Genomic DNA, 14,563 nt, shown 5'->3' on the forward strand with positions numbered 1-14,563 from the left:
TCCATCAACTTGGATTTTAAAAAAATTTTTATGGTCTGATTGGTTACAGTGGTGGTTTGTCATGTTTAGTTTCATCTTCCTGTGATTGCTGAACAAAGCAATTGAAAATCCTGCAGATTCCCCTCACTCTCTTGAAATGTTATTATGGTATTTAAACAGGGGGGTTTTGTGAGTGTAGGATATTTGCTTAATGAGATAGCCGCTACCACTGAAGAGATATGCATTGTAATATATTTCCCTGTTCTGATATGCATGGCACAATAAGAGCAAAATAGATGGACTAATAACTAAGCTACAGTAGCTGCCTGTGGATCAGCTGGTAATAATCCCGCTATTATGACACTTTTGATTCTGTGGTCTTTCTGGCATTTGACAGCCTGAGAGTTTAGTTAAATATGTCAAAGTTTTAAAGCAAAACCTCACTTATATAAGGAAAATCTTCCTCGGATCAGCATTTAAAGATGAAGAATTAGGAGATGCACTTAAGGCAGCTACAGCTGTCCACTTGCAACACACTGCTGTGATTATAAAAATAAATTACTGACATTAGTAGTACTTGTCTTGCCTCTGGGAAAGTTTAATACTCACATTTAGGTCTGGAAAAGTGTTGTTTTGTTCTTGACTTAGCCTGAATAGTTTTCTGCCCAATTTGAGCCATGCTGTGATGACTTGCAATTTAATGTTGGATTTGTCAGACTCTGCCTGAAGATAATTTCTTCTTACTAGCCATTGTCATTCCACACTTCTGTTGTTCTGAGTTTACAATGCAACTTTTCAGAAATAACAAAAAAGGGAAATACCCCTTTCCTGATCAGTTCATGTGAAATGCTATTAGTTAGTACAGCTCAGTGCCCAATCACTGTTTAAAAGCAAGAGAAAACCATTTGGTGCCTACAAAAATGTAGTCCATGTTTTCACTTCAGTGAAATGGATGTAAATTCTGCTCCAAAGTAATGAACTTTACATTATGGACAGTACAATAGGGCAACCAGCACACTATATACTGGTGAATTTCTGTCTTCCTCTCAGTAACTATATTCTTGCTGTGGGAGGAGAGATAGGGAGAGCATATTAATTATTTTTATTATTATGCTGAATGTATTGTTTATTTACTCATACAAAATCTCAGCTGAAATCAATGGGATTTTTTTTTTAAACAGAGCAAGAAGTGCATGATTAGCCTTGTATGACCATGAGTGAACTTCTGCTACAAAATCCATGTTTGGATTAGGATATTTCCTCCCTCCCCACAAAATAAAATAAAATAAAAAATTAAGGGCATTTGCTCTTGGGTCTTCATTTATACTCATCTGTAGCTAATCTTGACAAAATGAAATTTCTTTATGTGGTTCAACAATGCAAAAAACAAGTATTTTAAAATTTTTAAATCACAATAAGAAACTTTTTTGACACATAAATAGCACTTAGAGATTCTTGTGGCTACCACAGCCACATTCCACTTCTTTCCTCTCTTAGGCCAAGTGTGTGATTCCCATCCCCCACCCCCCCATGTAGTTACACTGATGCAAACCCCAACGGTAGACAGGCTGTGTCATTGCAAAGTATGACCAACACTGGTGCAGTATACATACAGCAGGAATTTGTACGCTACCTTGTGTAGCTACACTATTGCAATTCTCCCTCTCCTCCCCCTACCCCCACAGTGTACACACACACACACACACACACACACACACACACACACACACACACACACACACACTATATGTACAGCTTTGCTTCTTTTATATCTTTCCCAGATAGATTAAAGAGGCCTTTAGTAACTGGTATTTTCTCCTCATGGGGGTACTTCGACCTGCTAATCAAATCACCTCTCAATCTCCCTTTTAATAAGATAACAGATTGAACTCTTCAAGTCTCACTGTAAGAAATTTTCTCAAGCCCTCGAGTCATTTTTGTGGGTCTTTTTCACTCACTCTCCATTTTTGCAACATTCTTTTCTGAATGCAGACTCCAGAACGGGATGCAATATTCCAGTATCAATCTCACCAGTGCTGTATACAGAAGTAAAATCAGCTCCCTACTCTGTTTGTACCTCCAAGGATCACATTAGCCTCTTCTGCCACAGCATCACCGAGAGCTCATGTTGAGTTGCTGTCCACTGTGACTCCTAAATCTTTTTCAGAGACCCTGCTTTCCAGGATACAGTTCCCCATTCTGTAGATATGGCCTGCATTCCTTGTTCCTAGATATAATTTTGCATTTAGCTGCAATACAAAGCATTTTGTTGGAATGGTTCCAGGTTACCAAGTGACCTCAAATCACTCTGTATCAGTGCCCTGTCCTTATAATAATTTACACTCCACCAATCTTCATGTCATCCACAAATTTTATCAGCAGTGATTTTCCCGATCATGGATGAAAATGTTGAATAACATTGGGCCTAGTACTGAACCCTGCAGAGCCCCACTAGAAACACACCCATTCAATGATGATTCCCCATTGACAATTACATTTTTGAGATCTATCAGTTAACCAGTTCTTAATCCATTTAATGTATGTTTTATTGATATTGTATAATGCTAATTTTTTTTTTAATTATAAGGTTGTGCAGAATTAACTCAAATGCCTTACAAAGTGTAAGTATATTACATCTACACAGTTATCTTTATCAATCAAATTAATAATCTCAAAGAATGAAATCAGCTTTGTTTGACAAGCCCATTTTCCATGAAACCACGTTGACTAGCATTAATTATATTCTTAACCTTTAATTCTTTATCAGATAAATCGCATATAAGCTTTTCTATTATTTTGCCTGGTATAGAAGTCAGGCTAAATGGCCTATATTTACCCAGGTCATTCTAAATGATCACCCCATTTTAAATATTTCCACAACATTAGCACCCTTCCAGTCTTTTAGAAATTCCTTGGTATTCAATGATTTGTTAAAAATTAACTTCAGCCAACATTATCTCCTCAGCCAGCATTATCTTCTAACAACTTTTTTCATAGATTCCAAGGTCAGAAGGAAGCATTGTGATCATCTAGCCTGACCTTCTGTATAACACAGGCCAGAAAACTTCTCCAAAATAACTCCTAGAGCAGATCTTTTAGAAAAAACATCCAATCTTGATTTTAAAATTGCCAATGATGGAGAATTCACCATGACCCTTGGTTGGTTGTTACAATGGTTAATTACTCTCATGGTTAAAATTTTACACTTTATTTCCAGTCTGAATTTATCTAGCTTCAACTTCCATCCACTGGATCATGTTATACCTTTGTCTGCTAGATTGAAAAGCACATTGTTAAATATTTGTTTCCTATGTGTATATTTGTAGACTATAATCAAGTCACCTCTTAATATTCTCTTTGTTAAGCTAAATTGATTGAGCTCCTAGAGTCTATCATTATGAGGCATGTGTTCTAATTTTTTAATCATTCTCATGGCTCTTCTCTGAACTCTCTACAGTTTATCAACATCCTTCTTAAATTGTGCACAGCAAAACTACACTCAGTATTCCAGGAGCCATCATACTAGTGTCAAACATAGTGTTAAAATAACCTCACTACTCCTACTAGAGATTCCCCTGTGTATGCATCCAAAATATCTGCAGTATCAAGCTAAATGCTTTACAGAAGTTTCAGGATATTACATCATCATCGCTATTACTTTTATCAACCAAATTTATAATCTCATTTTAAAAAATCATCAAGTAAGGCCTGGTCTACACTAGGAGTTTATGTCGAATTTAGCACCGTTACATCGAATTAACTCTGCATCCGTCCACACCACGAAGCTATTTAGTTCGACATAGAGGTCTATTAAATTCGACTTCTGTACTCCTCCCCAACGAGGGGAGTAGCGCTAAATTCGACATGGCCATGTCGAATTAGGCTAGGTGTGGATGGAAATCGACGGTAATAGCTCCGGGAGCTATCCCACAGTGCACCACTCTGTTGACGCTCTGGACAGCAGTCCGAGCTCGGATGCTCTGACCAGCCACACAGGAAAAGCCCTGGGAAAATTTGAATTCCTTTTCCAGTCTGGGCAGTTTGAATCTCATTTCCTGTTTGGACATCGTGGCGAGCTCAGCAGCACTGGCAACGATGCAGAGCTCTCCAGCAGAGATGGCCATGCAATCTCAGAATAGAAAGAGGACCCCAGCATGGACTGATCAGGAAGTCTTGGATCTGATCGCTGTGTGGGGCGATGAGTCCGTGCTTTCCGAGCTGCGATCGAAAAGACGGAATGCAAAGATCTATGAGAAGATCTCTAAAGCCATGGCAGAGAGAGGATACAGCCGGGATGCAACGCAGTGCCGCGTGAAAATCAAGGAGCTGAGACAAGGCTACCAGAAGACTAAAGAGGCAAACGGACGCTCCGGATCCCAGCCCCACACATCCCGTTTCTACGAGGCACTGCATTCCATCCTTGCTGCGGCCGCCACCACAACCCCACCACTGACCGTGGACTCTGAGGATGGGATATTGTCCAGGGCCGGTTCCTCGGACATGTTAGCGGACGGGGACGATGAGGAAGGAGATGAGGAGGACGAGGCAGTCGACAGCGCTTACCAAGCTGATTTCCCCGACAGCCAGGAGCTCTTCATCACCCTTACAGAGATCCCCTACCAACCCTCCCCAGCATGTAACCCGGACACAGATTCAGGGGAAGGATCAAGCGGTAAGTGCTTTAAACATATAAACCTTTATTTTTTACAAAACTTGAATATTAACAATATTAACAATGGGTTTTTCATGATTAGTTTGCCCTAGGCGCTTAACGTTTCAGTCCTTGGCAGTGCAACTACTGAAAAAAAATCTAACAATGTCCGGTTTAGCATGATTGTTTTGCCCTAGGCGCTCTACTGTTTAGTCCCTGCCAGTGCAGCTATAGTAAAATCCGGTCTATATGTCCAGGGATAGAGCAGAAATCCTCCATGGACATCTCCACGAAGCTCTCCTGGAGGTAATTGGAAAGCCTTTGCATCAGGTTCCTGGGGAGAGCGGCCTTATTGGGTCCTCCGTGGTAGGAGGAGATAAGCAAGTACTCGGGGATCATTGCATTGCAGAGCATGGCGGCATACGGCCCTGGTCTTTGCAGGCTTTCCCAAAGCATCCTTTCTTTCTCTGTCTCAGAAATCCTCATCAGAGTGATGTCGCTCATGGTGACCTGCTTTGAATTAGGTAGGGGAATGTTAGTATTGGGACTGCTTGCCTGTTCCTTTACAAAACTGTAACCGGCGGTTTACAGCCACGCGGTGGAGGCGGGAGAGGAGCAGCATACAGGGATCTTTCCCTGGGACAGCCGCGAGGGGGTGGGACGGGGCAGATTTCATACTTGCCGGATTGCTGGCAGCAGGGACTGGCATTGCTTTGAACGTGAAAGGAGGCCAGTGCTATTATTAAAGTTTTAAGCAGCCACAAGTCTACGGCTTACCATGTCAGCCTGTTACCCAAATTCCGCTGTCCTGTCCCGCTTGTCTGATCTGCACTGCAAGACCCCAGGCACTGAATGCGAAGGCCGAAAATTCGACTTTGTCCTGAGTGCGCATGTGATAGGTGCTGTGCATGGTCTTGTTCACAGAGAAAGACTATGTTCTTTGTTCACAACTAAATTTATCTTTCTGAGGAATTCACTCCCTTTTTCCCATCCCACAGCTGCGACTGTCTCCTGAAGTACCCTGGCATCACACTCCCAGAGGCTAGCGCAGATTAGGCATAGGAAGAAGAGGACATGGGAGGACATGTTCTCGGAACTTATGGGCTGCTCCCAAGCTCAGGCAGCCCAGCAGACCCAGTGGAGGGAGAACTTGTCCCAAATGCACCGATCACACATGGAACGGGAGGAGAGGTGGCAGCAGGAAGACCAGCAGGCGACTCAAACGCTGCTTGGACTAATGAGGGAGCAAACGGACACGCTCCGGCACCTTGTGGATGTTCTGCAGGACCGGAGGCAGGAGGACAGAGCCCCGCTGCAGTCTATCTCTAACCGCCCTCCCCCGCCACAAAGTCCCATACCCCCCTCACCCAAAGTCCCAAGAAGGAGGGGCGGCAGAGTCCGTGAAAACTCTCACTCCACCCCTGCAGACTGCTCAAGTACCAGAAGGCTCTCATTCCCCAAAATTTGATAAGTCCTTTCCTTCCCGCCTCACCCAAGCCCCCGTCCCAGTTTCATCCCCCAGTTTCATGTGTAGTTGCTAATAAAAAATACGTTTCTGTTAATTACTGTTTCCATCATGTTCTTTTAGAGGAGAGTCTGTTTGAAGGGGGGGGAAGGGGGTTGGTAGTTGGACAGGACAGTCACCTTTACCAGGGTACAGACGCGGGGGCAGGTTCAGCAGCAGGGCACACACACATTGCATTCACTAGTTGCCCTGGTCAGTCTGGGAGGTGGTTTTCATGTTCGGGGGAGGGGGGGGGGGGCTATGTGACTTTGTGGCGGGGGAGGGCGGTTAGAGATCTTATGTAGCAGTCCTTATCCTGGATCACAGAGCCACGCAGCAGGGGATCTGTAACCGTCCTCCCCCTACCACAAAGTCACATAGCCCCCACACACAGATTCCCGAACAGGAGGGGTGGCAGGCTCCGTTGAAACAACCAGTCCACCAGTGTGGAGCCTGTCATTCCTGGAGTTTAGAAGCGTCCTTTGCATCACTACAATAAACCCGCTCCCCACCACAGTCTGCGTCCCAGGTTCAACACTTTCCCGCGAAAACAGTAATAAAGAAAACGGTGTTCATTAACAAATTTCAAGTGATTTTATTTTTAAACGTGTGTTGGAAGGGGGGGAACGGGGTGAACGGGGTATGTAACTGGAGAGGATAGTGAACATTTACTGGGTAAAGAAATGGGGGCAGGTTCAGCTTCTCTGTAAACAAACTTAATAGTCACAGGTTACCCTGCTCACTCAGGAACCTAGCTTTCAAAGCCTCCCGGATGCACAGCGCATCCCGCTGGGCTCTTCTAATCGCCCGGCTGTCTGGCTGGGCGTAATCAGCAGCCAGGCTATTTGCCTCAACCTCCCACCCCGCCATAAAGGTCTCCCCCTTGCTCTGACACAGATTGTGGAGCACACAGCAAGCTGCAATAACAATGGGGATATTGGTTTCGCTGAGATCAGAGCGAGTCAGTAAGGTTCTCCATCTCCCCTTGAGATGTCCAAAAGCACACTCCACCACCATTCTGCACTTGCTCAGCCGGTAGTTGAAGAGTTCTTTTTCAGTGTCCAGGGCACCTGTATAGGGCTTCATGAGCCAGGGCATTAGCGGGTAGGCTGGGTCCCCGAGGATGACTATAGGCATCTCCACATCCCCAAGAGTTATTTTGTGGTCCGGGAAGTAAATACCTTCCTGCAGCCGTCTAAACAGACCAGAGTTCCTGAAAACACGAGCGTCATGAACCTTGCCCGGCCATCCGATGTTGATGTTTGTAAAACGTCCCCTATGGTCCACCAGTGCTTGCAGCACCATTGAAAAGTAGCCCTTTCGGTTAATGTACTGGCTGGCCTGGTGGTCCGGTCCCAGGATAGGGATGTGAGTTCCATCTATAGCCCCACCGCAGTTTGGGAATCCCATCGCGGCGAAGCCATCTATGATGACCTGCGCGTTTCCCAGGGTCACTACCTTTGAGAGCAGTACCTCAACGATTGCGTTGGCTACTTGCATGACAACAACCCCCACGGTAGATTTGCCCACGCCAAAGTGGTTCGCGACTGACCGGTAGCTGTCCGGCGTTGCAAGCTTCCAGAGGGCTATGGCCACTCGCTTCTGGACACTCAGGGCTGCTCGCATCCGGGTGTCCTTGCGCTTCAGGGCAGGGGACAGCAACTCACAAAGTTCAAGGAAAGTTCCCTTCCGCATGCGAAAGTTTCGCAGCCACTGTGATTCATCCCAGACCTGCAGCACTATGCGGTCCCACCAGTCCGTGCTTGTTTCCCGGGCCCAGAATCGCCGTTCCACAACATCAACATGACCCATTGCCACCATGATGTCCTCGGCGCGGGGTCCCGTGCTTTGTGACAGGTCTGTGCCACTCTCAGACTTCAGGTCCTCACCACGCTGCCGTAGCCTCCTCACCCGATTTCTCAGCATCTGCCTCTGGGAAAGGTGGACGATAAGGTGCAAGGTGTTGACAACGGCCATAACTGCAGCGATGGTCACAGCGGGCTCCATGCTCGCAGTGCTGTGGCGTCTGCGCTGTCACTGACCAGAAAAGTGCGCGAACTGATTTCCCGCCGGCGCTTTCAGGGAGGGAGGGCTGGAGTGACTGTTGGATGACGACAGTTACCCAAAACCACCCTCGACACATTTTTTTCCCCAGAAGGCATTGGGGGCTTGACCCAGAATTCCAATGGGCAGTGGGGACTGCAGGAACTGTGGGATAGCTGCCCACAGTGCACCGCTTCCAATGTCGACGCTTGCCCCATTAGTGTGGACTCACAAAGTCGAATTACTGTCCTTAGTGTGGACACACACGTTCGACTTTGTAATATCGATTCCACATATTCGATTTAAGTAAAATCGAACTACTCTCGTAGTGTAGACATACCCTTAGTTTGACAATTCTATTTTCCATACACCCATGTTGATGAACATTAATTATATTACCCTCTAATTCTATATTAATTTACAGTTTTGTATCCACTGATCCACTATCTTGCCCAAGATTTAAGTCAGATTGACAGGCCTATAATTACGCAGGTCATTCTGTTCACCCCGTCAAAATATTGGCACAGCATTAGTTTTCTGGAACTTTCATGGTGCTCCAAGACTTATTGAAATTAATCATTAACCGTCCAAAGAGCACCTCAGTTAGATCTTTTAAACTTCTTGGATACAAGTTTATCTGGAACTGCTGATTTAAAGATATCTAACTATAGTAGCTTCTGTTTAAGATGGACATGCCTGCACTATGCTAACTAGTGGCCTAAGTTGGTCTTCTTACATGTTATAACCCAGGTAAGTAATTTTTTTATTCACCAATTTTCATTTGGCCTTGCAACCTGCTTTAGTCAAAGACTTATTGAAGGTTCATAATGATATCATTCAGATATGCAGCATCATCCCACTGATGAGGCCTGAGCACCATGTCCATTAACAGTTGAAAAGTTGTGGCTGCTCCAAGTAAGCAGAAAGGCATTGTTCTGAAGTGGAAGAGCCCTAAGGGCTTCAAGAAGGCCATTTTGTCTTGTAATGCAGGTGACACAGGTATCTTTTTGTAAGATCTATAATACTGCTATATTTGGTAGACCCTAGATGTTCTAATAGCTCATCCATTCATAGCATCAAATGTGTGTCAAACTTTGAGACTGCATCAAACTTTTCTGAAATCTATACCAAAGTGCATTGAATTATCAGGTTTTGGGACAAGAATGATGGGACTTTGCCAAACTCTTTGGGACTCTTCAGCTAGCCCTACATCCAGTGTAGCTTGCAACTCATCCTGGATGATCTCCCAAATCTTCAGAGATAAAGTATGAGGCTTCTCTCTAACCTGCTGTCCCAGGACTCGTGATGTGATGGTATAATCAGCTGGATCCAGCCAGGTGCAGAGGAGAATATATTTGGAAAGACATCAGTGATATTTAAAACCTGGCCTCTTTGTTCAGATAGGAGTTTGCTGCACTTGTGCTGACTCTTGATGAATGGGCGGCTTGAGGACCCAGCTCCAGCTCTGGAGTTAACATCCTTTCTCTGGTTTTCCAAGAATTAAGCAGGTTCACATGGTAAAACCCAGTTTTTTTCCACCTCCCTAGCAGCAGATTTTGTAGTCCACAGGGCCAACCTAACAAACCACTTCAAAAAATGCTTGCCATCTGGTTAGCATTATGGATTCCATGCTGGGAAGCAATAATAGAGCTCAGTCCTCAGGGGTTGGAAGATCCGTAGACATGCACCCTTGTTGTAAGTTTGTTTTCGCACCTGCTGCCCCAGCAGGTTTTCAAAAGCAAAAAATCCCAGCCTCTTGAGGTGCTCCTGGAACTATGGGTATGTCTACACTACGGGATTAATCCGAATTTATATAATTCGAATTTGGGAAACAGATTGTATAAATTCGAATGTATGCGGCCACACTAAGCACATTAATTCGGCGGTGTGCGTCCATGTACCGGGGCTAGCGTCGATTTCTGGAGCGTTGCACTGTGGGTAGCTATCCCATAGCTATCCCATAGTTCCCGCAGTCTCCCCCGCCCTTTGGAATTCTGGGTTGAGATCCCAGTGCCTGATGGGACAAAAAAATTGTCGCAGGTGGTTCTGGGTACAGCCTCACCCCTCCCTCCCTCCCTGCCTCCCTCCCTCCCTGCAAGAAAGCAACGGACGGTAGACAACCATTTCGCGCCTTTTTTCCTGGGTGAACACTGCAGACTCCATACCACGGCAAGCATGGAGCCCGCTCAGCTCCAGACAGCAGTCATGAACATTGTAAACACCTCGCGCGTTCTTGTGGAGTTTATGCTGAGCCAGGACCAGAAAAACGAGGCGAGGCGGCGGCGGCGGTGGCAGCGCAGCGACAAGCGTGATGAGGACATGGACATGGACATGGACACGGACACAGAATTCTCTCAAACCGCGGGCCCCAGTGCTTTGGAGATCATGTTGTTAATGGGGCAGGTTCTATCCATGGAACGCCGATTCTGGGCAAGGGAAACAAGCACAGACTGGTGGGACCGCATAGTGTTGCAGGTGTGGGATGATTCCCAGTGGCTGCAGAACTTTCGCATGCGTAAGGGAACTTTCATGGAACTTTGTGACTTGCTGTCCCCTGCCCTGAAACGCCAGAATACCAAGATGAGAGCAGCCCTCACAGTTGAGAAGCGAGTGGCGATAGCCCTGTGGAAGCTTGCAACGCCAGACAGCTACCGGTCAGTCGGGAATCAATTTGGAGTGGGCAAATCTACTGTGGGGGCTGTTGTGATGCAAGTAGCCAAAGCAATCACTGAGGTGCTGCTACGAAAGGTAGTGACTCTGGGAAATGTGCAGGTCATAGTGGATGGCTTTGCTGCAATGGGATTCCCTAACTGTGGTGGGGCAATAGATGGAACCCATATCCCTATCTTGGCACCGGAACACCAGGGTACCCAGTACATAAACCGCAAGGGGTACTTTTCAATGGTGCTGCAAGCACTTGTGGATCACAAGGGACGTTTCACCAACATCAACGTGGGCTGGCCGGGAAGGGTTCATGACGCTCGCGTCTTCAGGAACACTATTCTGTTTAAAGGGCTGCAGCAAGGGACTTACTTCCCGGACCAGAAAATAACCGTTGGGGATGTTGAAATGCCAATAGTTATTCTTGGGGACCCAGCCTACCCCTTAATGCCATGGCTCATGAAGCCATACACAGGCAGCCTGGACAGGAGTCAGGAGCTGTTCAACTACAGGCTGAGCAAGTGCAGAATGGTGGTAGAATGTGCATTTGTCCGTTTAAAAGGTCACTGGCGATCGCTACTGACTCGCTCAGACCTCAGCCAAACCAATCTCCCCATTGTTATTTCTGCTTGCTGTGTGCTCCACAATCTCTGTGAAAGTAAGGGGGAGACCTTTATGGCAGGGTGGGAGGCTGAGGCAAATCGCCTGGCTGCTGATTACGCGCAGCCAGACACCAGGGCGATTAGAAGAGCACATCAGGAAGCACTGTGCATAAGAGAAGCTTTGAAAACCAGTTTCATGACTGGCCAAGCTACAGTGTGAAATTTCTGTTTGTTTCTCCTTCATGAAAACCCGCCCCCTTTATTGACTCATTCTCTGTAAGGAACCCACCCTCCCCCTTCCCCCAGCTTGCTTTCAAACCAAATAAAGTCACTATCATTTAAAAATTATTTATTATTTATTCATAGATTATAAAAAGAGGGAGGGAACCCGGGTGGGGTTTGGGAGGAGGGAAGGAAAAGGCCACTAAAAAAAGGTTAAAAAAATGACAGCCTTTGGCTTGGGCTGTCCGCTGGGGTGGAATGGGAAGGTGTACGGAGCCTCCCCCCCCACGTTCTTACACGTCTGGGTGAGGAGGCTATGGAACATGGTGAGGGGGGAGGGGGGTTATACAGGGGCTGTAGCGGCACTCTGTTATCCTGCTGCCGTTCCTGAAGCTCCACCAGACGCCGGAGCATGTCTGTTTGCTCACGCAGCAGCCCCAGCGTTGCATCCTGCCTCCTCTGATCTTCCTGCCGCCACCTCTCATCTCGAGCGTCTCTCCTCTCCTCACGTTGGTCCCTCCTGTCCTCACGTTGGTCCCTCATGTCCTTACGTTCACTGGCTTCTTTCCTATACTTTGAAACTGTGTCCTTCCACTCATTCAGATGAGCTCTGTCACTGCGGGTGGATTCCATGATTTCTGCGAACATGTCGTCTCGCGTCTTCTTTTTCCGACGCCTTATCTGTGATAGCCTTCGGGATGGAGGAGGGAGGCTTGAAGAATTTGCAGCTGCTGGAGGGAGGGAAAAAAGGAGAGAATTTTTTAAAAAGATACATTTTGCAGAACAATGCTTATACTCTTTCACGGTGACCAACACTATTCACATTACATAGCACATGTGATTTCTGTGCAAGGTCGCATTTTGCCTCTTAATATTGAGTGCCTGTGGCTTTGCTGCTAGAGATCACAGACGCAGGTCCGGGCAACAGAATTCGGCTTGCATGCAGCCATGGTAAGCCATTGTCTTTCGGCTTCTGCGCCCTCCTTTCCCACATACCAAGCAAAGCCCGTTGAGTGCTGCGGTTTTCCTGTTAACCTTCAGCAGCAGAAAACAAATTAACCCCCCCCCATCCAATTCTCTGGATGATCGCTTTATCCCTCCCCCCACCGCGTGGCTGGTATCAGGGAAGATCCCTGCAGGAACCAAACTAAGACCCCCACCCCGCCATGAATTCTCTGGGATGATCGCTTTACCCCTCCCCCCACCGCGTGGCTGGTATCAGGGAAGATCCCTGCTAGCCAAACACGAAAAGCTCTGGGCCAATCCCCCCCCCCCCCCCGCGCGCGCTCGGCTAACTGCAGGGAAGGATTTCTTTTCAGCCACAGGCAAACAGCCCAGTAGGAACGGCCACCTCTGTCCCCTTAATTAAATTCCCGTATTTCAACCAGGTTACCATGAGCGATATCACTCTCCTGAGGATTACACAGCAAGATAAAGAACGGATGTTGCTTGAATGCCAGCAAACACCGGGACCATACGCTGCCAGGCTTTGTCATGCAATGATACCAGATTACTTGCTGCAAGCATGGCGCGGTCAAGTGTCCTACCATGGAGGACGGAATAAGGCTGCACTGCCCAGAAACCTTGTGGCAAGGCTTTTGGAGTACCTCCAGGAGAGCTTCATGGAGATGTCCCTGGAGGATTTCCGCTCCATCCCCAGACACGTTAACAGACTTTTCCAGTAGCTGTACTGGCTGCGAATGCATCCCAAGTCCTCAGGGCAAAGTAATCATTAAAAACCCTTGCTTTTAAAACAAGTTTTATATTTTAAAAGGTAAACTCACCTGAGGTCCCTTCCATGGGGTCGTGGTCTTGGATACTGGCTTGGGAGGGTTAGGAGGGTACTTCAGTCAGGCTGAGAAAAAGATCCTGGCTGTTGGGGAGAACGGAGTGCTGGGTGCTCTCTGCAAGCTCGTTATCATCCTCCTCCTCCTCCTCCTCCTCTTCCCCGTCCACAGAATCCTCAGGTGTAGCTGATGAGATTATCCCCGCCTGGGAATCCACGGTCAGAGGTGGGGTAGTGGTGGCGGCCCCCCCTAGAATTGCATGCAGCTCGGCGTAGAAGCGGCATGTCCGCGGCTCTGACCCGGAGCGACCGTTTGCCTCCTTTGTTTTTTGATAGGCTTGACTGAGCTCCTTGACTTTCATGCGGCACTGATCTGGGTCCCTATTGTGGCCTCTCTCCATCATGCCCTTGGAGATTTTTTCAAAAGTTTTGGCATTTCGTCTCTTTGAACGAAGTTCTGCTAGCACTGAATCCTCTCCCCATATAGCAATCAGATCCAGTACCTCCCGTACGGTCCATGCTGGTGCTCTTTTTCGATTATCGGCCTGCATGGTTACCTGTGCTGATGAGCTATCTGTGGTCACCTGCGCTCTCCACGCTGGGCAAACAGGAAATGAAATTCAAATGTTCGCGGGGCTTTTCCTGTCTACCTGGCCAGTGCATCCGAGTTCAGATTGCTGTCCAGAGCAGTCACAATGGTGCACTGTGGGATAGCTCCTGGAGGCCAATACCATCGAATTGCGGCCACACTACCCCTAATTCGAAATGGCAATATCGATTTTGGCGCTACTCCGCTCGTTGGGGTGGAGTACAGAAATCGATTTTAAGAGCCCTTTATTTCGAAATAAATGGCTCCGTTGTGTGGACGGGTGCAGGGTTAATTCGATTTAACGCTGCTAAATCCGAATTAAAGTCGTAGTGTAGACCAGGCCTATGTTACATACCCAGTTGTTCTCATTGCCTTCGGATCCTGCTCTTCTCAACCCTCAGGTAGGATGTCTAATATTCCTTGAGACGATCACCTGTATAACAGTTCAAAAGGAGAGAATCTGATGGAGGATTGTGCTACCACCCTAATGGTGAACAAAATCCCCATGAATGGATTGTAGGAACAT

This window comes from Emys orbicularis, chromosome 5 (genome assembly GCF_028017835.1).
Source record: "Emys orbicularis isolate rEmyOrb1 chromosome 5, rEmyOrb1.hap1, whole genome shotgun sequence".
Classification (NCBI taxonomy): Eukaryota; Metazoa; Chordata; order Testudines; family Emydidae; genus Emys; species Emys orbicularis.